The sequence below is a fragment of the Rhea americana genome, unplaced genomic scaffold, assembly GCF_003343005.1.
Source record: "Rhea americana isolate MKP2758 unplaced genomic scaffold, rheAme1 scaffold_14, whole genome shotgun sequence".
Taxonomy (NCBI): domain Eukaryota; kingdom Metazoa; phylum Chordata; class Aves; order Rheiformes; family Rheidae; genus Rhea; species Rhea americana.
The window spans coordinates 2,489,029-2,516,185 of NW_028185483.1; the positions used below are offsets into that span (position 1 = coordinate 2,489,029).

The window sequence follows — 27,157 nt, forward strand, 5'->3', positions numbered from 1 at the left end:
CAAGAGTCTCTCCAATGTAATACATGCTTAGAAGTGACATGTAGTAGCATGGGTACTCAAAGCGAATCTCCTGAGAAGTATGAAGCTACCCTATGAATATACCACAGTACTCTTCTCATGGACTATGAAGCACAGCCAAGGGTTTTCTCCTTTCTAAATAAGGAGTTAATTTCTTCAGATATTAGGTACCAGAAATGTGCAACTCGCAGTCAGAAACCTTTTAGCTCTCCCAGTGACTCCGTGCCACCTCACTAAATGGTCTTCTTCACATCAATGCATGACAGATCCTCATTACTAGTGGTCAGTAATTCAGCTAGGTAAAACATAGACCTGAGTAAATTAGGCCTATTTACATATAGTTGTAGAGTCCTTCTCTGGCAGAACTTTTCAGGAGTGTTCTGTCAAGCTGGAATTTCAAGCACCCAAATTAGCATGCACTGTCCTGCTGGTGGGCTGCTTCTTGACTGGGCTGAGGGGAGCCATAGCCACTCTTCTCACCAGTCCTCCTGTACTAGCTATTTTAACTGTCCATCTCTACCTCATCATGAGGTCCTCTTTAGTAGCAACAAATGACAATAGTCCCAGTCTGAATCTTTTTGCAGGTCAGACTCTCTTCTGTGTAGGAAGAAAACAATAGATTACCTAGGTCTAAATGAAACTTTGCAGTGAATTATTTAAACTGCATTAGACATCTGTGTGGATAAACCATTTTATTCACAAGTGAAATGAATTTAAGGTCATTTACTATCACTTTGAGAGCAAAATAAGCTAAATTTGATTAAAGAAGTTTTAATTCTAGATAAGAGGGAGAGTTTTTTCTGTTTTACAGTATCCAGTTTTAAAGCTATACTTTTACTTATTGAGCAGTAACTCTTCCAGCATATTTACGTGAATAAACTTTCAGTGGTCTCTTTATTTGCCTTCTGTTTCTGGTACTGTTCTGCTCATCATATAACTGAACTATCAGATTTTGTCTCACTTCTCTGAACCAGTCAATATTTCTGGCAGGACAGGTCTTCCAGAGTCCAGTCTGTCTTCCAGAAGCCCTTCCAGAGAAAGAATAGTAGTCATCAGTGGTCTCCCTGTGCTAGTCACATAAAAGTACTCTTTTTTGACCATAGCAATATTCTAACAGCAAGGCCCTTGAAAGAGCAGGAGGTCTGGGGAATTACAATCCATTAAAAAAGGGCATCTGTTGCATCTATTGTACTTACAATATTTCAGCATAGGAACCACAGCCTAGTTCTAGAGACCAATCTTTCTGAGAGATGCCAGAGAAACATAGCTGGCACATTTAAAGTAACAGCTCTGCAATATGATGCGGTTGTCTGGCAGTGTATGCTGACTAAATAACCAGGCAGCATTGCAATGTATCTTTTAAAATATTACTGTACTTTCTGTACTTCACAGGATAGAAAGCAAACACATACATTGAGTTTGGACTGGACTAGGAAGTTCCCACCTGTATGTACCATCAGGCTACCTTACTTTTGTATGTTTTATATCAGTACCATCATAGGTCACCCTGGTCACACAGGAGGGACACATCAGCCAAAGTCTGTATAGCTTCAGATAGATAGAGGGAGATGGTCTATGACAGATGGAATAAATACATGCCAGCACAGATGTGTGCATGCAACAACAACAACAACAGAGACAAACTACAGAAGAAATTGCACACAAATATGGTAGTAGTTGGCTGGGAAATGTCCCAGCCTGACTAAGATTGGAAGCCTTGACTACTTTCAGATGAGATAGCAGACTAATGAGATAAATACAAAAACCTCAGAAGAACCTAATTCTATTTCATTTGTATATATATTGCCATGAATACAACATCATTACATTCATTGACATTCCTGATTAACACCAGAGGGTTTGGGATGATGACCACCAAAGCCTTGTATTAAGCTATTTTTAGGTCCTCATGTGTACTTAAAACCTAACGTTACCATCAACAGAAAATGAATTCATTTGATAAATAATCATGTTATGGTTTCAAATAAAACAAGTGTGTCAGACTTTTAATTTGCCAGTCACTCTAATGCATTATTCTAAGTTAATTAAAGTGCTTTCAATTTTTTTTGCTAATGCTTTTCATTTGTGTTCTGACCATTTCCTGATGTTTCAATTAGTTTTGTTCACAGACTTGTTACAATGAGCATCAAGTTAAGCTCAAAGGTTACTAAAATTTATGACACTGTTACTCAACCAACCCTTGAGCCCTGTTCGACTTCATAATATTTCAGATGACTTGATGTGTGTAAACAAATAACTAATTAAGCTACTGTTACATATGTACTTAATGAATGTAATGACATTTATAGAACTAATCAGATTTTTTTCAATGAACTGTTTTCTGCTCCAATGGACATTATGCTTAAACTGGATCATTTTGGAAACAAATATTGACTCCGATGAAGTTTTGACAGGTTATTTCTAGCCTTTAGAATAGACTTTGTAGATGAGAGTAGAAGAAGGAAAACGTGAGTTTCTTCAGCCAAACATGAACATTTTGCCAAAATCACATTTTTGCCAAAAGCTTTTCTGCATTTGACTTTCATTCCAAGGTGACACAAAAAAAAATTTCAAAGCTAGAGAAAAATGTATAAAACAGAAGGATTCCTTGGTAGCTCCAGCTCTTTGTTGAAACTGCAGTTCCTGGTCTGTAAGAGCCTTTCTGGCTTTGTAATTTGTACATAATTTGTATCTCTTCAGTTGTGCTACGATTAGTTGGTAAACCATAGGAAAAAAAAAAAAAAAGTATTGGAGATTGAAAGAAGAGACTGTGCAGTGTTCCAGATTGCCTTAAGCCTCCTCTCCAGAACAGACATCATTCTGTTGCCCTACGGGTGGAGAGCTGGGCTCCTGGCAGAGGAAGACATGAGGGGACTTGGGATGGGGGCCTGCAGAGAGCCCTTCGAAAGGCAGATTGCTGATCCTCCTGCTCCACTGGTGAGGAGAACAAATGACTCTTAATTCCAATGAGGATCAGATAGTGAGTGCTTTCAAATATCCAGTCAGGCACATTTCTTCATCTTAAAATGCCTGAATGTTTTTGTAAAATCTCAATCTAGCAGACAAAAATGGACAAAAGGGATGAATTAAGATGTCTTAAGGGTAGGAAACATGAACCTGATTTGACTGATGGTTCAGAGGGATTGGGCTGATCAAGTCAAAATTGCTGAGGGACATATTTTAAGTATAGATTTATTCAAATGATCTGAAGAGAAAGCTTTGAATTTTATGGAGGCGAGAGATAGGGGAGAAAATGGAGATTAGATGAGAGCTTAGACGTCTCAATAGAAAGTGAAGAACAGTTAAGCACTGTCTGGAGGAAAAACTGGAAAGCTCTGCACACAGCATGGACGTATAAGGGAAGGAACAGGCAAAGATAATTCTTAGCTCATAATTATGAAAATAAAAATAATCTAGAAAGCAGTATGCAATAAGCAGAATATTTGACTTTTTACAGTCAATTTGCTGCTGCTTATATATATAAGAAAGGACTGAGAAGACCCTAACCATTTCACAAAATCACAGAATTTCCCCTGCAACTCAGGGAAAAAGCTAAAAATATAAAATTTTTTTGAAACGCACTTTAGTTTGTACAAATATGCACATAATTAAGCTAGCTAGATCTCTCACTTAGGAACTCATTTCAAAATTCTCCTGGTGTGAATGAGTACTCTATGTTCACTTCCAATGCCAATGAGAATTTTCTGATTTTAAGAAATGTAAAGTGCAGGCTATCTAAGAGTAAACATAATATCCCTTGACGTACCAAGAATCATGTGTTTATCGCAGTGCTGCCAATATATAGAGAAATCACAAACAGCTTAGGTAAAATTACTTATGGGCAAATAGTCAAAGAGATTTGAAAATGGAGCTGTTTAAAAAGGAATTATCTTAATAACTGTGCTAACAGCATAGGAAGGTGTACGTCTGATAAGACTGTAGGCAGCTATCTAGCTGTGTAAGTACTACTTTCTCTGAAGTGACCTGACATGTGGGCTCTACAGTGACTCACTGAAGCAGTTCACAGATGTGTTGTACTAAAAGCCCCCTTCCTCCCCGCCCCCAAACAGCCTTGAAGTCAATTGGAGGTCAGATTCTGGCACAAAATGTGAGAAGTTCTTGGACTTCTTGGTGAACTCTCTCAGACGTAAGTAGGTATAAAGAGAAGAAACACCTTTTCACATTGCTGGGGTACTGGGGTATTTTATGTTGCTTGTCTAAATGTCAGAATGTTAACTCAATGTCTTTTGCAAACTCCTGAGCAAATATCTGGACCATCATAAAGAGATTTTTATAAGAATAATGGCTAATAGCTAGGTGAGATCAGTCTGCACTTTAATTCAGACATGATGAGTGTACATGATGCATACGCATGTGCATATATGCATATTTCACCTCTAGAGAAAAAGCATGCACTCTTTTCATTATGCTTTCAGTTCCTGGCCTGGGCTGTTTGCAGAAGGAGATAGCACTGTTGCAGCACTAACACACAAGGAGCTAAAGTACGTCATGCAAAGAACATGCAAAATGCCGTAGTATCCATCTCCCTTCTTTCCTCATGTATTACTTCTGCTTCTGTGACATTGTTCCTCCTCTGAATCTTTAGAGAGAGTTAATTGTTGTAGTTCCTTTAGCTATCTCTGTCTTTTCTTTACCTGCTTTATCCATAAGAAATTCAGTCTTTAAAGACTGTTTCAAATATATATGCCAGTCTCTGATTACTTAGGTTTTCACTTAAGAGGAAGGTGAAATAAATTAGCTTAGTTCTTCGTAATATCTATTGATCTATCAGACAGGTTTACAATACAATACGGTTTCATTTAGAGGGTACCTCATAATACTGACATCAACAAAAAGAGTTACAGTGAATTTTAAACACATTATCATAACATATCCATTGACTAAATTAGAAAAATAGCTTCACTTCATTTATTATTTTAGAAATGTAACACAGAAAGATGTTTTTGATCTTCAAGAAAGAAATTCTAAATGAAAGAATAAAAGTAAGATAACACCAGCTCATATAAAATATCTGGAGGCAGGGGTTAACAGGGAATCGCAGCTCACTGGGAGCTGTGATGCACAATGCTCCCAGTAAGCGCCATTCCCTACTGTCCTGCAGCCTGGCAAGGCATTTTCACCAGTATATGACTGGTATGAAGTAAGGAAGAGAACTGATTGGCAAAAACCTTTTGCTTATTTTTATAGAAGGCAATTAGTTCACAAAGTACAAGCTAGAAGATAGTGATGCCTTAATAATGTAGATCAGGGCAATAGTGGGTTTTAGGCATAATTAAGGAATTCTAGAATAAACAACTGTAACTAAGAAATAAGACAACTCTTTTTTTGGTTTGGAGAATGAAGGATACTCCACATACTAAGATGATGTAAAATGCCCTAACTGTTGCATTTTGAACACTGAACACCACGCATCAAAACAGCAGCAAAAGCAGCAGGAAAGCAAGCAAAAAATATTGTTATAATAATAACAGTGTCTGCTCTTGATAAATGTATGTATGTGGGATAATTCTGAGAGTCACATCTTTCAAATGAGTAAAAAATTCCCTGTCAATGGCTATCATATACTTACAGAGCTAGGAGTATAAAATGAGACTATCATCATTCCTGTTAGAATTATTTAGAAAATGGTACTTAGTGCTATATATTTTCAGAACAAAAATGAGTGAAAAGACTTTTTTTTCACCAGTTTCCATGGGCTAAACACTGGGTTTCCACAGGATATTACCAGTAGGCTGTCTAGTGGAATCCACAAAGCAGCCATGACAGAGACAGAGGGAGGTTTAGGCAAAATAAGGAGAGGAGCAAAAACATCTCCAAAATTTGTAAATTAATAAAGAAGATTTGTTTCCCTTCATTAGAACTGTTAAGAATTTCAATGATAGGTACAGCATAAAATAAAGCTCATACACAGAAGTCATTCTTTTTCTCCCAAAAGTAAATACTATAGAGCAAAAGTTAACTTTAGTGATTCCATGAATGATTTCATGGCTATTTAGGTCCATCTGGAAACAATACTTGATTACTATCACCACTCATTCAGTCTTGATCCAATTATTATTGAAGTTGAGAGATTCCTTTGCTATGCATTCAGTTTGGAGCAGGCTTTTATAACCTATTTTTGGTAATGGGAAAGTATATAGAAAAATAAGGAAAGTATAGTGAAATATAAACAGCCAGTTCTCCAACGTGGTGATGGCACTATGGACTTCCTACTGGCTGCCTGCCTTGAGCTCTGCTTTAATTCTTCTCTCCTGTATGATGATGAACAGAACTAGTTAACTTATTACGTAGTACATAACCAGAATCTTGATGCAACCATACTGCCCTGGGTTTGGTCATTATTTGAGATTTTCAAAATCTGAAATCATAGCCAAGCTTTTTAATCAATTGCTTGAAGTGACTAAGTCAGGCTCACAGTGCTCCTAACAGTTCTTCATCTAGCAGTCTCCAGATAGGAAGATCCCTACTACTAAACGTAGATTTTCCTATTTAATGATCAGTATGGTCAAGAAACAGAAGGAAGGAAATGTACATCTAAAAGTGTGGAAAAAAAATAAACCAGATGTGCTCAGACTTTTCCAAAGATCTTCAAACTTTCAATGAAACTATGTTGAGGTTTAAGAGACTTGGATGTAGCATGCTATTGTGTGTGATTGCAACGGATCTCTTGGATAGCATCCATTTTTTTCTGAATGTTTCAGTTTAGAACTAAGTGAAACTCAGACCAAAAACCCTGCTAGGCTGCACATATCTTTAAACACCATGCTCAAGGTGAACCTCTAGATTTGTAAATTAATCCAGATGAACTCAAAGAAAAACACAGTTTAGGAAAATCCTTCAAAGGAAACTATATCACGTACGTGATGCCTGTGTCTTTAGTTCTTCTCTTTTCTCTATGGGAGGGTAGGACAATTTTATCTTTTGCATACTGTGAGTTCATGTCAGAGAGAAAGAGCATAAAGAAGAGAGAGGACTGTGGAATATTCTTTACTGGAATAGTAAAGCTTGCATAGATCTCCTCCCAAGAAAAGAGGAGAATCAATGCCCTGGAGCATATTCAAAATGCAGTAGTTGCTTTGCAGTCTGCAGGAGAGGGAAAGTGAGAATTTCAGGGAAAGAATGCCGGTCCACTCCACATCTATCTGTGGCCTCATCTATTGCAGCCAACCTAAAAGATGCAATGAGTTGCCCATGGAGGTTTGCCCATAGAAGAGCCGTGGATGCTAACCTCAGTCCTCAGCATAGAGTCCCTCACCACAGAAACAAAGTGGCATGAAAATACTAGAACAATATCTGATGCAGAGATTCCTAATTCAAAACATTCACATTAAATATAAAATAAACCAAAGAATGCTGCCAATCCACTTGTGATAATCCACAGTGACTGAGCAATTCAAATCAACATGTGAGTCTTAATAATACGGACAATTAATGCAATTTAATTTTAAATAATCAATGTTTTTGCCATAAAACCTACAAAAGGCAGAGAATTAACTTACTATAAGAATGCCACAAATACCACTATCTGTGAGTGCAAAGGAAGAAAAAATATTTATTAATTTTAATGAAGGAATCTTTTTGTCGCTGATTTCACGCCCAGTTTGGCACAGGAATGTACTGAACTTCCTTTATCCCTCCCGGGACAACCAAGGGTATCTCTGATTTCCTCCTCCTTTTATCATATATTCTCCATGTCTTGTGACAGCGAGAGAGTTGGAGCTAAATGTCAATGACATGCCCTGTTTAACCACTGTTCCAGCTTGCCCTGCTTTTTATGGTGGAAGTAAGCATATTTATTGACTGGGGACAACTCTCACAGTACTCAGTGATTCCTGCGGTCACCAAGATGGTCTCCCCTTCTGGAGAGACACAGAGTCAAAATAATATGAGCAAAGCTGTAGCATCACGTCTGTGAATTCAGTCATCATTTCCTCTCCAGCCTTCCTGCATCAGCCCATTCTGCATTAGCTATCAAGAGGATATCTGTAATGAATACTCATATGTGGCCAGATCATCAGCCAATGTGAATTTGTTTCAGTAAAGCTATTCTGAACTGTCAATGCCTTTCAATATTTTTCAGTATTTTCTTCATTGAACTATGAGGTAGTGATTTTTTTTTCCTTAAATATAGCAGCTTCTCATTTTCAAACTTTAATTTCCAGAGTCATTTGATTCTGGGCAGGAGAGAGGAGGAGATGTTGTCAGCTGTGCTCTGAGTATGCTAGCTGGTGTTTCTATCTATATTTTGAGTATATGCCAATGTGCTGGAGATGCAGGTCGATAATTTGCCCAGACCACAGCCCTGACTGCTTCTTTGAATGTTATCAAAAAAGAGGAGAACGCTCTATTTGTTCAGCATAGGAAGCATTGTTAATAAAAATAGCATGTTGAATTTTTTTACATTCTTTAATGTCTTGCCTAACACCATAATTTTATTCTCTGTTCTTGTTTCTGCTATAACCATGAGGAAAGACATCAGTCACAGATAAATAAATATCAGCTTCCAAAAGGCACAAGTTCAGTATAGGCAATTTAAAAATTAAACAGCACTGGGTAGCTTCTTTTCAACTCTTTTTTGCAGTGGAATAAATGACCACAGAAGTTACAGAGAAGTTGAGAAAGTAGTACTCTATTCTGCAATTAAAAATGACGGATAAAATGAGAATAGAACTGCAAAGCTGTCATTTTCAGATATTAAAAAGAAAGACAAGCATTTTTCTAAGCTGACTGGAAAAATCATTTGCTCATCTACTTATTCTGCTTAGATGTCAGAAACGAAAAGCTTTAAAACACTTTTAACATTTAAATAATGATTTGGGGAAAAAAAGCAAACTTAGGCCTAATCTTCTTCTCACTGAACATGATCAGAATTTTGGCTTTGAATCCACAGTGAGCACACTTAGTCTCTTGCTTTTAAAGAAAAGTAGTAATTGAGAAGATGATAATATAAATATGGAACAATATGTCGCATTTATGGTGGTGTAAGTCTAGAGATTAAAAAATAACACTTAGTAGTGATAGTAAATATGGACAAATTCACGTATTTTCATCTTGTGCTTTTACCAATTTCTGAACTTTCTGAACTCTTATATATCTGTCAGACAGACATCCAGCTTCAGGAAATGAACCACTCAAGGCTCTCATTAAAAAAAAAAAAAAAAAAAAAAGCCAGGCTCAACTTTCCATTTCCTCATTAAGCCCTTGTTGGGCTTACAGTTGCCTAGGCTTAAAGGCAGAAAATTCCTATTGAGGTTGTGACCTTTGCAGCAGGCTGAGACAGTTTTTTTCTTTTTTTTGGGGGGGGGGGGTTAAGAAAAGCACGGTTACTCCCTAGTTGTGCACAAGTGTTTCAAATATGGGGTCAACAGACACATAAAGACTTAGGGTAGAAGAGTTGTAAAATATGAAGGTACCAGTACTAAGGAAGATGAAACAAAATATTAAAAACTACATATAGGCAGCAGTGAAAAATCCATTTCCCAAATTTCCAATTTTGAGAATTGATTGGTCTTTTGGAGTACATCGAAAAATTGCTTGTGTGTTAACATACTGCTTGTTGGAATGACAATTAATAATGATGATGAAAAGCAAAAGCTCTGAGCCAGTTTCTCAGGTCATGCAAGCATCAGTTACACTGGAGTCAATCAAGCAAGGCACTTTTCTACACCAAGGGCTTGGTCCTGCAAAGCCATCAAGTAATGTCCCAAGGCTTGGTCTACCAAAGCATTTTTGCAGTTCTCAAAGTACAGGACGAACTGCAATATTCTGCAGAAATTATTATGGCAAGAAAGGTCACAAACATCCATGCAACACTAATTTAATGAATAAAGAGTAAAAAAGTAGCTAGTGGACTGCAGTAAAAAAGAAAGAAAGAAAAAAAAAGCACTATTTTCTTTCCTAGAGGGATTCTGTGCTATAATAGCAGCTAACTGCTGTGCTGCACTGTTTGCCTTTTACTTGATTGTGTGGGATACTGTCACTTAGATGTGTATTGAACCAGATCCCACTGAGTACGGCCCTGTCCCTGTGCAGCCCCAAATTCCTGAGATAATATAACAATATTAAAAACCTACTGTCCTTATCTATATCTTCTCCTCTCTTTTTCCTGCAAAGGAAGTTTAGTAGTATCACTGTCAGTAGTAAACCAATAGCTAGAAGGCATTTGTAGTCCTGACATTATTTGCTCAAATTGTGAATTATGACTCCACCAACCATGATGTCATCAAACCTCATGTAGCTGCTGTTGTGGCAGCACCATAGTTCTGCAGTTGCATCTTCCTCAGCTAGATTAGTTTTATAATGTATTTCAGCCTTTTCTTTTTCCCCCAAGAGCAAACCTAATGTTTCTACCTGCCCTTTAATCATTTCTGGTTCATATCAATCTATCTGTGTCAAAGAACAATACAGCGATAATATATAACTCTAAGGAACACTGAGATTATATAAACTGCAGCATAATACTTACCATATTAAATTCAATTTTTCAATTTAGCTATTCTCTGTCTGTTGTACTTGGCATTAAACTAAACAAACCTCCAGTGCCAAATGTAGCAATTGGAACTGACCACCTACAGCATAAGATTAAGGATATGAAAAAATGCTGTGTATTTGTTCTGAAGCCAAAACCTTCTTCTCTCCAGCATGGGAACTTCATTGATTATAAACCACACTGTTCTAAATTAAATAAAATGGAAATCTAATGAGCTATAGTGGAGTGAAATATGGTTTATTTAAAAGTGTTTTCAATCACATAAACTCCAAGGAAGGCCACTCTCCTGGGAAGAGTATTTATCTATAAACCTGGCAATGTTATTATAAAGAACAATATATGTAGTAAAAGGGAGAAAAGTTGATTTCATTTCATAAGAAGAGACCCTTTTCTCCCTTCAATTTTCCTTCTGTCTGTAAATAATATCTTCTTGACAGTGTCACATTATTTGGGGCTCTATGGAGCAAACCCCTTGTTTGTCACTGCATGCAAATCTCCAGAGGCTTCAGTCTGGCAGGACATGTGGAAGAAGACAAGAGCCACGAGTTTCAAAGGCCCCAGACCCTGAACTTTGTCAACAGCTCTCCAACTGCTGTAGCATGAAGCAAGAAGGTATCTGCCTCCCTTTGCCCAGATGCAGAACGTCACCTATGTTGATGATGTTGTTCTAATTCAAGTAAGTGAGCCCAGAATAAAACAAAAACATCAGCAGATGAGGGAGAAGGGACACAAGAGCAGGGTGGCCCTGCTACCTATTTCTTACAAAAAAAAGCACATACATACTTATTTGTGAGGTTTGCCAGCTCACATTATTTCTAATGCTTTCCTACCCCTCTAGAACCTAACAAAAATTAAGTCCATAGGTTGGTTCAGAAATATAATAGTGATATAATCATTCTACCAGGCTTGGAGTCAGTCTACTGTTTTCTCAAGTTGGCTGGACGATAGAATTGTCTAGTTAAAAAGATGCATACAAATCTAAGATCTATTAATGTTAAGGAAAAGAATCTCATTACAACTTCTGTACAGAATAGCAGTAATATTATTATGAATCCTTCTCTGTGAGCTTTCTTGCATGCCCTTTGATGTAACCCCAGTATGAAATATAACATTTGGTATTGATTTCAGTGCTGTCCTTTATATCCTCTAAAGGAGCATGACTGAGGAATCTATCTGAGGGCAACTCTGTTCAGTTTCCATTTCGTGAAAATCATATTTTCCCATTTATTTTCAAGCTGCTTGACTTTTGTGCTTTATATTAATACAAACCTGTGAGAAAACATACAGACCTGTTTAAGTTACAAGTTGGCCGAGGGAGAAACAGCAGCATATCAAAAGAAAAACAAAAGGTAGTACATCTTCAGAGAACACTGAGTGCTAGGGATGAGCATATCACTTTTATAAATAAGATGAATCTCAACCAGAATATTGGAATGTAACCCAAATTATTACAGTGTTTAATAAGTAATCTTCTACCTAATTACAAGATCATTCTTCTCTACAAGGCTCCCACTTTCACTGCAGTTTATGATGAAGTACCAGCCTATTGCATAGTTGGTGCTAAGCCTGCTATTGGCTTTGTAGCATCTGGTCCCGAGGTCAGGAGCTTTGACAATATCAGGACAATACAGCAAAACTTGATCAATCCTTGAGATAGCAACAGAAGTAAAGGGAGTTTTGTAAGACTAGCCAGAAAGAAGAGATGGCATGGTAGAAGTTTTATAAAACACTGGCATGTCCTAGTTTTCCATGCCCCTCCTCAGGGTAAGCACATCAAAAAGCTGTGTTCTCTCTTGGACAGTTCTCATGAAGGAAAGCCTCAAGATTTGTAAATCAGTTCTGAGAGAATGAATCACAACAGACATTGTAAGAGGTCTCAGAAAAAAAAATGTGTCTTTGAGCTTTATTTCATTGTAGGTCACCAGGGAGAGTGAAAAGTTAAGAAAAGTAGAGAATGGTGTTAAAATGAAGAAAAAACCAACATGCTGAGAAAAGGCATCAGTAGAAAGGCCATGGAGGTTAGTTATGTGCTAAGTCTTCTTAAGAGTCAGTCAAAAATTATTACTCAGCCTATTGTGGAAAGGCTTTTTAATACCCTGCTCTATAATGATAGTGAAAATTAAACTCTAGTCATTTTATAGGTAGCACATTCCCAAACTGTTAGCTTTATTCACAGTGATGGTTCCTCTCAATATATTTTACTAAACTCCTCTCTATCAGAGTGGCAATTGTGGCCTCGGTCCAACAAGGCATACATAAAAGTGAACCTGGGAGCAATTGAATTGATTTTATTGAACTACTGATATGTTTAAGGTTCTCATATGCTTAAATGCTTTGTTGGATTGTGGTTTAGAGGAACAACATCTTTATATCACCCAATCAGCCTGTCCAGCAATGCAACAGAGCCAACAAAAAGTTAATGTGATTGTTAAGTCATTGGAAATAGGGCATGCACAAGTCTATGAAATGATCTTGTGGAAGCATTCGTCTGAAATTAGTTCTTACTTTTCCAAATTAGCTCATTTTTCTGAATAAGAGAGCTGACTGTTGTGTGCAGAAATGGAGAAATTAAATAAAAAAACAACATACTGGCTTATTAATCAAATTAATACGTGGCACCAAATTGTAGCTTAAAAGCACATCTAAAATAAAAGAGCCTGTTCAAAGACCAAGTGCAAAAGTTTATGCATTTTATTAATGACAGAACAATATTATTACTCATGTATTTTTTTAGTCCTGAATAATAGCCTCCTAATTAAAACTAGCGTCTGCTAAATTTCTCGAATGGCATTTTAACAACAATATAGAAAACAATCCACATTTCCTGTAAATACTTTGTTGCACATTAGAAATAATTATCAATTCATTTACTTAAATACCAAGCTTGTGTTGCAATAGTTAATGAGGCTTGTGCTATACTGCAAATTAGGTTTCATAAACCAAGCATGATCATAATGCAAGGGCCTATACTGAAAAATCAAGAAATTGTGTTGAGCTCAGCAGGTTAGAGTATTCCTATGGACCTTGATAGCTCTGAGTCAATAATATTTAGATTCATCAACCTGATGGAAACATAATAAAGATGTAGAAGGAAGTCTAGCCTGGAGTAAAAACTATCTATATTCCTTTCAAGTTACTTACATATTCTTTTTCAGTTTTATATTAATAGGTTTAACAGTAATACAGCCATTATTTTAAGCAAGAGTAGGAATTTGATCTATTAAACACTGTGCAACCTTACAGCAAAAGATAATCTTCACCTCCAAAGAAATGAGTATCTAAATAAGGCAACACCAAATGAGAGAGAGAGAGAGGAAGGTAATGTGTTGTCTCTGCTGCACAGGGTGAGGCTGAGATGCAAACAGACTTAGTTTGCCCACAGCTGGAAGGACGGCAGAGTTAGCGAGTTAGCCTAAGCAGAGTTACAGGTTAAGGGTGTAGGAGAGTGAAACCAAATTGTTCGTGTCAGCCCCAGGCATTCTGGGTAAAATTTTCAAAATGTGATCTCCAAAGCAAAGATTAAGCTCACTTAATTTTAGATAACTAATGCCTGCATTAATTTCCTAAATATAGGTATCTAATACCATTTGAGCCGTGCTAGGGTTATCAAGGACATCTGCAAGGCGTTGGCAGATATGACACAGGGTCTAGAAAGAAAATCTACAGACATCTGGACTGTAGCAGCAGGGCAGATGAGGTGCCCTACAGCACCTCAAATTGCTTAGATGCTAATGCTAGACAACTAAATGAACTCTTAACTGAGAAACATTTATCAGGCATCTACTTTTCCTAGGCTGTCCCTGTAATCAGTGGAGTGATATACTCACCCCAGTGGGATGAAGGTAGCACTATTTCTCCACTAATTTTAAAGAGATCCTTGGCCGACTGTGCTCCTGAAGAAGGTTCAGCATTGAGGTAATATTTTTTTTTCACATGTGATCTTTTTGATAATATTCAGAAAGGGTATCATCTTGGCCACCCTTAGGCAATAGGAGTAGTGGTTTTATTGCTGTTTTGTTTTGATTTTATTCTGTTTTTATTTCTTTACTTTATTCCTTAAGTTTAAAAATTTATTTAACTGGTGAAAAAGTGCGAAGTGTACATGAAAACCCAGGAAGTTGCACAAAGTACATGTCTTCATCAGAAGGCAAAAACAAATCACAAAAATTTGAAATTTTTTACCGTGACAAAGTATCAGATTTAGCTCAGAGTACCTGGGATTCTGAACAACAAACCAAACAGAAAGGTGATGTTGAAACACCTTTAAGGGACAGTTATATTCTAATTTGTTAAGTAACAGCCTTTAGAGGAACTATAGGGCTAGAAAAACACATTAACTGCAGATTTCGTCTAGTGAGAAAGAGATGCCAGAGAACTTGTATGCAAAAACCTTAGATGCCTGCCCAAAGTCAATACAAACAGAATATGCACATGCAGGTACTAATTATTTCATCTGTCTGGGCAACGGCTATTGTAGAGCTTCAGTTCAAACCCAGCTGGATTGTAACGAAACCAGCTCTCAATACTTAGAAATTTTTCAAGCTCAGAACATATGTGATCACTTCTTTATATCAATGACAGCTGGTTTAGGACACAGACCTTCTGCGCTATTTTTTTCAAAATATCTCAGTTTATCTCTTTGACAAAAGAGAATTATATTTCATATGGGAAGTTTCTCTTCTGAGGGCTACTTCCTTAGTATTATTCAAGTAAAAAGCATGTACTTTTTCACTGTGTATTCTGGTTCTGAGAGTCCTCTGTGGTCCTTGTCCTCAGGCTTCCTTGATTCTGATACCAGCATTGAACTTGTACAAGATCTTCGTGCTGCCTCCCAGTAAGGGGCACTTCCCAAGACTCTTGCACCTACATGTTCTGCCAAATCCTACTCCACAGAGGGAATTTTGAAAGTCCAGGTTCCTCATCACCACAGACAGTATTTTTTATTTGGTGGTCCTCTTTAAAATGCTGTCCTTTTTCATACATCATGTCATACATTGACCTGACACTCCCTCCTCAGTATGTCTCATCTGCATTTTGAATTTGTTCCTCTCTTGAACAGGAAGGTCACTGATCTACACTTCCCAAAGAGTATGTGTTTCTGAAAGACCTCTTTCAAGACTGAATTATCCTGGGTGTATACTGACGTAAGTGAATATGTAAGCATTCAGAATTAAGCAGTAAATATTGAAATCATCATATTTATCTTTTCAGAAGTTTGGCTCTTTAAGCACCCTGGCATCACTACAAGTTCTTGTTTATTATAAATACTTGCTGGCTGTCAGTAAAAGTCTCAATGTTTCTCATTGGTTTTATCATTCAAACAATAACTTAGATGAATGCAAGCTTTTGTACTGCTTGTAGGTTGATCCTCTCTGTTCAATCCAAAAAATGCTGCATTTCACTCAGAAAAATCCATTCAACCATGATATATCCTAGGTTTCTTAAAATGTTGATATATGAGGCGATTCTACACAATGACATGAATGACACTCGAACAAGCAACTATGATCATGTCTGCCAACAGAGACTTGGCACGAATTGCTTCACCTTGATCTTCTTATCTAGGGTGACCAACAAAACAGAGCACCAATTTGTGATGCTGAACAGAACTCACTTCTCAGGTGATAGCGGTACCCACAGGCAGTCTCAAGGGCTTCCCCTGAAATCAGAAAGAAACCAGAAAGGCACTGTCCTGTTGTCAACCCTTCTTGACAGAGAGGTTTTTGTTGACAAGTGAATGCGTGCACGTGTACACACACACTTTCACAGAAGCTATCAAACATGTGCTCAAAAGTTTTGAAATTAAAGTATGTATATCAAAAATATTTAGAATCTATCTCCTTTCAAACCATATGCTTTTGAAGGTATAAGCGTAAATGTTACGTGACAGATTGAATAGGGAGGCATCTGGTGGAATACAAGGACCTTCAGCTTTAATGTACACGATTATTTTTTTACCTGCTACCCTACTGAAATCAGTGGGAGAATTGTTGTTGATTTCATTCAAACATGAATTTCTGAATTCAAATTACAAAATTATCCTTTTTCTTGTCTTTTTAGACAAGATTTTACACATGCAGTTTGTAAACAGATAGTCACTTCCTTTGCCCTCACTACTGGGCTCATTTGAAGGCCAGAAAGAAGTTCTAAGTATTCACAACAGAGCTCATCTACTGAAAGGAACCATGAGAGGATTAACTTATTAAATAAATTGCTAATAAAGAAAGACCCCAAGGAAAACTTGGATCCAGTGCCACATTTTTCAGTTTGGGATCTGCCTGTAATTACATGAGTTTGCTATCAGCGAAAGGCTGCCAGAGAAAAGGGTTATAAGATATATAATAACTGAAAAGCTAACGGTTGCTCCACATCGTCTAGGCCTATCATTAATTTGAGTGGCACAAAGACACCTCCTCTTATCTCAGGATATGACATATCTAGCCTTTCATTTCTGAAAGCCAAGGCCCACTTGGTTTCCATTTGCTTTCTTTTCTAATGGTGGTGAATTCTTCTGGACTAGAATTTCAGAACGTCAAAGAATGAAATATCATCACATATTCATATCATTTTTGTGCACACTACATATTTTCTCCTTGGCTTTGGAGGAAAAAAGCTGTAGTTTCTTGTGTGGTTTGCTACACATAAAATACTTTTTATTTCAATTTATGCCATTTATATTAGATTTGTAAATAGATACATACTGTATAAAAGTAATGCACAATAATCAGAGGGACCCTGGGTTGGTGTGACCCATTTAGCAAGCAATTACCTTGTAAATAATAGGGAATTAAACTGCTCCTATCAAAGCCATTGCTGAATATAAGATTCCCTTTTGGGTTTCTGTGAATGCCTTTTTTTTTTTTTTTTTTTTTCCAGAAAATGTAAGCAGTATCTGACACAAAAGCTTTCCAAGACAGAGGTGTGAGCATGCTGGAAGAGTGTAGGTACTTAAAGAAATAGCTTTTAGAAGAGAAGTTATAGAGTTCCATAGAAGGAAACTAGGTATTCCACCGAGCTCTGGGTTAAACTATGAGTCACGGTTCAGTCCTAAGCCCTCACATTCTTATCTTTCATAAACAAATCCAAAAGGAAAAGGTGGCTTTAAGCTTTGGGGCTGTGTTATCCTATCACCCAGTTTCAACAAACTGCTTATGTCACCCAGTGGGGCTCAGACCAATAAAGTAAGCCAGTGCTGACATTCAAACTTCCCTCTTTTATCCCACTGCAGACTTACTTACCTCAGCAGAGAAAAGTTGGGGAGCTTTCCAGCTTTTCTGTACCAGACAGGAACTGTCTATGAGTTTGTCTATGAGTATGTTTTCCATGAGTGATATTTCTGGACTGTTTATCAGAAAAGATGATAGACTAATACGGAGACCTGAGTCAAGTGCCTTTAATTAAATATAGACTCCCACATGCTGAACACTTACAGGAAAATGCTGTTTCTCCTCAGTTCTCACTAAGGTTAATACCAGAAAATTCCATATACATTTTCAAAAAGTAGGTGCCTGATAACTTGGCAGTAAGTGATACTAAAGTGGTAACAGCTATTGTTACTTTCCTGCATCAACTTTGCAAACTCAGTATATTCCATATGTTGCTGCATCACCACTTATTGAAATGCATTGTTAAATTCAATTTAAAGATTTCAGTTTGTGATGTCTGTCCAATCATGCATATTTTTTTGAAGTGGTAAAGATGTAATTTTCATCCCCTCTCATTCAGACTGTTCTCACTCAAATGCCTTATACTTGTTGAAAGCACAACATCTAGAAAGATCAGATAGATGGATTACCTGTTTCATTCAAGTTTTTATGCCTAAAGGTACCCTTTATCCTGAAATGGAATTTGCATGCCACAAAATGGCACACATTAATGAAAAAGCTGCTGTTTCCTTCCACTTTTAGTTTATACAGTAGAAGTATAATCTCTCGTTTGCCTTTCAGCAGGCTTGATTCTGCGCGCCACCTTAGCCTGAATCCTTCTCTGGTGAAAAACACTGTGGTTTTACTCTAGCACATAGAAGGCAGTTCAGGATATTGCTACTTCTATCATCATAGAAACTGTTTATTGCTGCAAGATGCATGTATTACGTTTTTACCTCTTCCATGATCATTAATTCGCCTCATTTGAGAGACAGCTTGGCCAACATATTCACTGAAGAGATGGACATGAGAGCAACATGACATCAGAAGACAGAGATTTGCGAGGGTCAGATGGCAAATTGGTGCCATAACCTATTTCTTAAATCATCTGACTTGAAGAGCAGAACTGCTTAAGTCTGAATATCAGAAAGCCCTTAGTGAAACTTGGCTAAAAGTTGATTCATTTTGTTTCTTCATGAGCTTGTTCCCCAAGGCCAGTCTGCATCCATAATTGTGTTTAACATGCTTGGAATACATTTTAGCTCTTTTTTTTTTTTTCTACCATTGCACACAATGACTCAGTAGTTATTTCATAACTCAGAATAAATATTCTGCTTACAATATTACAGTAAATTTGTAGGGGAATTTAGCTGTCATTAAGGCAAGAAACTGAAACCTGAATCTTCAAAATTTAAGGGATATAGAGGTGAAAGCTACCAATTTCCATACCAGTCTTGGAAATATTGAGATCCTTATTTTCAAATGCACATAGAAGTAGGGAAAACAGAGGAATTCCCATCCACCTACATGACCCATGTAAAGTTAAGCCAGAATTGCAGTCTATGTGCTTGATGCAGATCTGAGACATCTATTAATTTGTGCCTTATATGGAAGAATGTCACAGACGTGGGGGAGAGACATATACAGACCTCTGCCCCTCAAAGATAGCTGAACTATCACTTGTTATATAATACACATCATCATCTCCAAAATTGTTCAAACACTTTAGAAGCATCCTGTGTCTGGAAGCATATGCCAGTGAGATCAAATGAAACCAAAATGATTTTCATTATATGCTGAAGAAGAATTCAACACGTATTTGTTCCAGAAGACAAAAATCCACTTCTTAAATGCCTGGTCCTGGTAAGCTTCCTTCTACTCATTTTGAACCTTGCTATTCAAGGACATTTATTCATCTGAGCTGTGAGGAAGACTATGTTATTCTTGTCTACCCTGTAGCAATATCAGTGAGATGACAGAGGAAAGTATCCCTCTTTAACTGAAGAATTAACATCGCATGAACTGACAGGGAAAAGGGTAAGTTCCATTTTTTGGTAATAAGCTTGCACTTCCATGCTAGCTCAGAAGACAACTACACTTTTTTTAAATCTTTAAATTAATCAATCTTTATACTTTACTCAGGCACAGTATTCTTTCCATTTCAAAAAAAAGAAAAAAAAAAAAAAAAAAAAAAAAAGAAAAAAAAAAAAAAAAAAAAAAAGAGTTAAGAATTGTGATCTTGCAAATACAAGCATTTCTACAATATGTTGATTTAGATTAGGCAATGAACAAGCTTGAATTTAAGCTCACTCTCAGCTCAGTGTTTGCAGGCTGGTGGCCCAAATCTGTTCTATAAAGACTGATCATTTCTCTAATAGAGTTTTCTTGACGTCTTTGTCTTCTATACTTCACTACTCACTATATTCCAATAATAAAACAACAGTTTGTGGGCTTCGCAAGAAATACTAATATGTATATCAATTTTCTAGGATTGCCGTTCAATAGCTTAACATGGTATATATGCATTACTGAAAAGAATTATATCAACAAGTATTAAAAGTGATAGATATGCCATAGATATGTCTTACTTGAAATATATATATATATATGTATATGAAAAATGCTTATCATATTAAATCATTGTTTAATTATTTAACTAGTGATTAAATGTTGGCCACATAATATATTGTCATACATCTTATTAATGCTTTATCATGGAATTAATGCTTTGTTCATTCTCTAGTTCACCTCACTAGTCATAGTGGATGTAGAATCTGTTAGATGTCTCAGCAGCACATAGCCGACTTGCCTAAACTGTAAATCTTTTCTAAAGTTTTTTCTTCCATCCTAATGCTATTTTCCTTCACATGCCCTAAGTAGTTATTCTATTAATCCCTGTTGTGCTGGTAATAGTCTATTAGTTTTATAGTAACTATTGGTTGAGGCTAAAACATGTATGAAAAAAACAGACTGGATGTCTTCCCTTCCAAAATATACATGGGAAATCATTAGACTTTAAAAGATCATACATATCTGCCATATGAGTAGATGGAAAAAGAGGCAAGCGAGAAATATATCTGGAAATGCTGGCAAAGGTATTTCTGAGAAATGAATGCAAGCTGCCTGTCCTCTGGGGAGCAGCAGGCACACGGACATACAGAGAGATGACAGCAGTTTCTGCTCTGAAGCATCCTTTGCCAACACAGCTCTGTTGTCTCCTTCTTTTGTAAACAGGATTGAGAAGTTATAGTAGACTGGACTTTATTTTCCAGGTGGACGCCTCACACCATGTCTCTACAATTGCTGTTCGCCACCTAAATCTGCTAGCTGCTATTACCTTGGCTGTTATGCAGCACACACTTCACCCTTCACTGTTTTTGCCTCTTGCCTTTTGTAACACAAGTGTAATCACGCCAGCTTATTTATGAGGGCACTGGGGAAATCTTTAGAGAATGAATTCACATTAAGGCAGAAAGCTATCCCTTCTCCCAGAGCCTCCTTCCCTTTCAAGAAGATTTTTTTTTTTTTGGGGGGGGGAAAGGGGGGAAGATGATTGTAGATAAGAATGTCTAGCATCTATATCTAACCTTTGAAGGTAATGTAGAAATTTTAGTATATGCAACCCCCATCTCCCTTACAAGAACATTATCTAAAAAATGAGTATGTCAGATCCTAATCTAGCCAATGCATTTTGCAAATACATTGAAGAATATAAAATCTGTCTATGCTGATCTGTTAATACTTTTCCCCCAAAGACACAGGCTTCTCAAATAGTTTTTCTGTCCTATATCTCTGATAGGCAGTGCCTTTTTTTTTTTTTTTTAACCTAATGCAATCCTATAAACATGAAGCACCTGTTTATGCTCACCAAAGACTTGGCAAGCAATGTAATTAAATAACTGCTAGGGAATATGCTATAGGAAAGCAGTCAGCCATGAGCATTCAAAGACATCAGTGAAGGAAAATAAAGTTAGAAAGAGACTCCCTCTGGTTTAATGTCATTTCTAGGATGTCTGTGTTTTACATGATGTATATATATGTTTTTAAGAGTTTGGTACATAAACATGAGACAAATTTATAGTGAGAAGTCACAGAAAGGTATGGGAAAGATGGGAACAGGAAATGGTGTTCACTTGTACCAGTAGGAAATAGTTTGCAACCAGGATCAGAGAGAAGGACACAGTCCCAGAAAGTCATCTCCACTGTGCTTTTTTTCCACTAAGAAGGGTCTGTTGTTGAATGTGGGTGAGACGGTCAAAGACTCAATTTTTGTCTTCCAATAACTTCTGTCTAGCTTGCCTATTGCTACAGGTGAATTAGTGCAAAACGGGTTAAATCTCAGATGAAATCGCTTTATAATAGTACGGTCTAAAATAAAAGAGCTATTATGAGTGTTCTAGGCTTGCCAAAATACACACTTTAAGATATATCTATTGCATCTAATACTTGCACAATATATTCTTTTTCTGTAATTCATATAGACAGCCTCTCTTCACATGCCTTCCACTTTTTTTTACAGTGATGCCATATTAATCTACTGAAGGTCAATCCCAGAAAACCAACATAACAGAGCAAGAGCATGTTAGGCTCACAGATAAATAATCATTAGCTACAGCCAGAGGTACCTACCAGTTCATCAAAAAGTCCTTCGTAGCTCAGGTATCTTATTTTGGACTATGCATTATTGGGTTCAATTTAATATTTTATTAGTATGTAATTGTTTTCATATATTTGTACATTAAATGCAGAAGGAGTGGATGTAATCTGAGGCACAACTGAATTCTCTTTCCCTGAGCTACTTCCCTGTGATTGGCTACAATACAGATAATCATGATTTATTATGATGGGTAGTAATTTTCTTGCAATGAATCATATTTTATCAAAAAGTAAAATTTGAATTTGTGTCTCTGAAGAATTGTTTGATTTTTTTTCCCTTCTTTACGTCTCATTTGTAACTTTTCTTTATAGCTGGGAGTTTCATGACTCAGAGAAGCACTAGAGTGCAGATATGTCTATAGATTTGCTTTCTATCATTTCATTTAAATGGAACCCATTTTCTAAACCTCTGGTTAATACACTTCTAAGACATACCTTTCTATTTTTTAATATCTGCTGCTTTTTCTTCAGTTGTAGAGTAGTTCTTGTTCCACTACACTACAAAAAAATATATACAACGTACCAAAACCAAGAAAAATATGCTTCTTTTAGAAAAATATGTTAAGGTAACTAACTTTCTTTTCTTTTTTATTAAAGATTATCAGATAAAAGAGAGAACATTATTATAAAAGTATGAACCAATGAATCATTTTTTTCTCTATTTTAGGCTACTATGAGTATAGTTTAATCAACTAAATACTAGCTGATTATTGCTGTATTTCCCTATGAAGTTCTAGACTGGATTAGGAATCAGCCTTATGATCCACTTGCCTCAGGTTGGATCTTTTTTTTTTTTTTTTTTTTTTTTTTTTAACCTACATATTAAAATAGCTTAGCTGATTTTTTAGGCTGTTTCTTCAAAGCAATGAAAGATCTAATAGCCAAGATAATGAAGAGTGGACAGATTTAAACATTCTTTCTTCTCTGTCTGCGTCTAGTCTTCAGGGGAGTATTTGTCACATCACCATTCTGACAATTCAGAAAGTAGTCCTGAGTCTCTCACAGATCCTGGCATGAATACAAAACCTGTATCGTATGGCTGTTTCCCTTTTTCTTTCCACAAAATGCTTTTGTGTCCTGGTTTTACCTAGGCCTTCAGGGCTGCTTTACACTGGGGCAGGCTTTTTCACCTGACAAAAAGCCCTGAAATAGGGGTAAAAGTCTCATAGCAATAATGGAAAACATAAAAGCAAGGATAAAGGGATTCAAAGATAATCAGGATGACTTTTCACCCCAAATTTTAAGTGAATGTACTTTGAATTGTTTGAGGGAGAAGGGGATGAAGGATTTTATTTTCTATTACTTTTAATCTTTATTCATCTTTCTGTCTTTTGTTTTAAAATATTTCCAGACATCAGATGGATGGTTGTAAAGGTGTCATGATAAAAGCTCTGTCCTGTAGTATTTCTGGACTGATTCTGATTTCTGACCAGAAGCACAAGATATCTTGTGGAAGGATTAAGAGGAAATGTGAAGGCACAAGAAAAATTTCAAAGTAAAACCATGATCAAATGAAAGACTGAAAGTTTGGGGCTGGTCTAAAGGAAGAGACAGTCGTAACATTTCACATACATAGCACTTTGCTTCTGTGGAGAAGTTAATATATGTTATTCTCTGTTCTAGCAATGGGAGAAAAAAGTAATAGTGCAAACTACAGCATAGCAGATGCAGACTAGTCTGGGAAAATGTTTCATCTGAAAGGCTGTTTAGTCATTGGAGTAGCCTAAAAATGTTGTGAGATAGCCATCACTGGAATACTCTAAGAAGAGGTTAGGCAAATATGTCAGAAATGACACTGTTAGAGTAGATCCTGACTTGAGATGAACAAGATAATCACTCAAAGCCTTTTCTAGACTCATATTCTAAGATTTGGAGTCAAGCTTACCAGTAAAGTGTACTGTAAAGTCGTAGACTCTAGCTGTAGCCTGCTTTCCTTCATAAGGACCACTACACTGAGGACCAGAAGTTCACTGGCTTGCCAGTATAACAGATAAATCTAACATTGATTTTAATACTCAATTTCAGCGAGGTCCTAATCCATATTGGTATAAAGAAAGACGACTGGAATTCACACTCTTTAAAAAACAAAAGTAGGAGTGAGGCAAAGGGTTTTTTGACTGGAAAGGATAATAAAAACCAGTACTTTCCATTCAGTTCTCTGAAAGATGGTTCATTATGATTGTTTTTTCAGTTCTGTGTGCATTTGATAAACAAAAATCTCCTTGGCTTTCACAGAAGTTACACTTGCATATACTGCAAGATCAGTTCCTGTCTTGGTTCAGAGCCAGAATTACTCCTTAAAAGCGAACGTTCAAAATCATATTTAGATGGAATAGATTTGACTTCAGAGAAGCTATATATGAATTAGTCAGTATGTGCAGCTTATTAGCAGACAGAAATAGCTGAATTCAGATGATGCAGACACTATTTATGGAAAATTGAGTTACATATTAGTAGCTTGTCTGAGAGCAGTAGATAGTTTCTGTTTGCCATTTCCTTTTGCCTTGAGAGAAGCAAGTCTGGCTGGTTTTTGAAGGACAGGAAGAAAGGCAGGCCAGTCTGTATGTGTTCAGTAACAGCACAGAAAAGTAGAAAATAATGTGTCTCATCTAGTAGAGGAAATTTTAATGGTCACATTATTAACTCTTGATTACAAGTCTTACGAATGAAAACATAACATACCATAACAACAGTTAAAAACTAAAGTAAGAATAGTGCCTGTTTTGCTGGGCACTGCACAGTCTGCATAAATGCAAGTTAAAAAAATAAAGTAATCTGAGTCCTGGGGAGTTTACAATCTAAGGAGGCTGCAACAACTTCAGCACATACCTACTAGCAGACACTGTGTATTGGCCACTGTGCGAATCCTTCCTTCATGGCTTTAGCAGGATTAGTCTGCATGAACTTACTTAGCAAACGAACAACGTTTTGGAAGACTGACACCTACGAGACACAAACAGAAGATAAACGACAAACGTATAACATTTCAAACAAACGAGTTCTAGGGTAAATCTAGTGTAAGGCTAAGGTCTAGACAGTTTTTCTTATATGACCCAAGTCCATTCCTGGTGAAATGTAATGTTAATGTTTGGCTGCTACTTCTGAGCAAATTTTAATTCCTTTTCAGTGGTGATAGAAGTTGTGAGCCTTCTAATATATATGTTTAGTATACTTGCTGTATACTTGCTTCATTTTTTCACTGTAGCAATTGTTTATAGAACACAGCAGAGAGAGGCATCTGAGGACTTATTTTTTCCGTCATAGAATACACCGGAGTTGAGTTGAGGAGAAAAGAAAGCTTTAAAGGGAAGATAGATTGATTTCAATTGAAATGTTCTCTAACTCAGGTGAAGATTTGACCACAAAGGTGTGACTGTGTGTCTGAACAAATTGAAATATCTTTTGTGTTTTTCAAACATGGATTGCTTAAAAAGAAGTACAAAAGTTTAGCTCCCAGATCAGCTCATTGAGTGATACTCTTTTCTGATTTTCCTTTAAAAAAAAAAAATCCTATATAACTTTTGAACTGCTGTAAAGCTTTGAACTCCAATTATAAAGTGAATTTCTTTAAGCTTGCATTTTGTGAATACAGTGCATTATCACTGGCAATTGCTCTATGTTTTAGATTTTATTAATTTTAAACTTACTTTTTTCGTGTATCTCTTTTGATTTTTTTTTTTATGTGAATATTTTTGCACAGTCAGGACAGTTCACATATTTTCTAAGCAATTGCTTTCAAACTTGGGCATTCTATTCCTATTATAGAATATTTGTATTGAGCACAAATACTGAAATCTAAATGAGAATATAAATTGTGTTTGATCATGAATAATGAAGTCCTATTTCTTCTGCCAAAGATAAACTTTCTCCATCTTGAAGTTCACTATAATATTCTTTCAGTCAGTTTCTGAAACAGTAAATAGATCTTGTTTGAACTTCAAAATATGAAAATACCATTTTGATCATTCTGAAACATCTTCTATTATATTTAAGTATAATATATTAAAATATTGCAAATTGTTTAGGATTATTTAACCATTTTTAAAGCAGCACTGAGAATGGTTTATAAAATTGCTACATATTTTAAATATTAGGGCATAACTCAAAATATAATAACTATTTTTATGATGTAAATTATTGACCATTTTTAAATGAGTTGCTGTGATTTCTCTGGTCCTTACAAATCTTTTTCTCTAAAAATTTTATATAGCAAATGAGCAAGCAATAATTAATGTTTATCTAAGGCTGATATCCATTGTCTATCAAATGATAGTATCGGGATTATGTTTTAGGGTTTTTTTTATATACTGAATAAATTTAATATTGGGAAGTTGAACAATTACTGTTCATATAGCCAAATAGAAAAATAAGCCATAATAAGCCAAAAATAAGGATGTCATTCTATCATGCTACAGTATTTAAATACTTTTCAACACAGTTCAGCATATTCCTCTTAATCCTTAAATGCATCTTATAACTAATTAAAGGTAACCAGTTCCAAGGAGAAGAAACATGGGGAGGTGCACTATAAAAACAGAGCTAATAACAGCAAAATATGGGAAATCATTAAAAAAAAATTTTTTTTGAATCTAGACTTGTGTTTTATAAATCATAATCCAGAAGTGGCTGGGGATTCAGCCAGATCTCAATAATTGCATAGGAATAGAAACTATAAAGACTGAATTTTATGTAAAACCAGCTTAGTGATCTATTCTTTTATGAGAACTATTTGAAATCAATCTGTATCTGCAACTCTTCTATGGGAAATGAGTCAAAGAGCTACAGCAGGTGTTTTAAAGTAATAAGGGATTTCCTATGAAACCCAATT

General features: G+C 36.3%; 1 long non-coding RNA gene across 8 annotated transcripts in view; it reads left to right on the plus strand.

Annotated features, from left to right (window-relative positions):
• The window catches only part of LOC146599386 (uncharacterized), a 333,890-nt gene that overhangs the window by 249,164 nt on the left and 57,569 nt on the right, over positions 1–27,157 (plus strand). For 7 of the 8 annotated variants that reach the window (XR_014895010.1, XR_014895011.1, XR_014895006.1 and 4 more), the window contains one exon: positions 15,588–15,672. This is a non-coding gene — a long non-coding RNA (uncharacterized LOC146599386). Of the gene's footprint in view, positions 1–15,587; positions 15,673–22,192; positions 22,358–27,157 lie in introns of those variants that run through there. The other variant, XR_014895005.1, reaches the window with a different exon arrangement.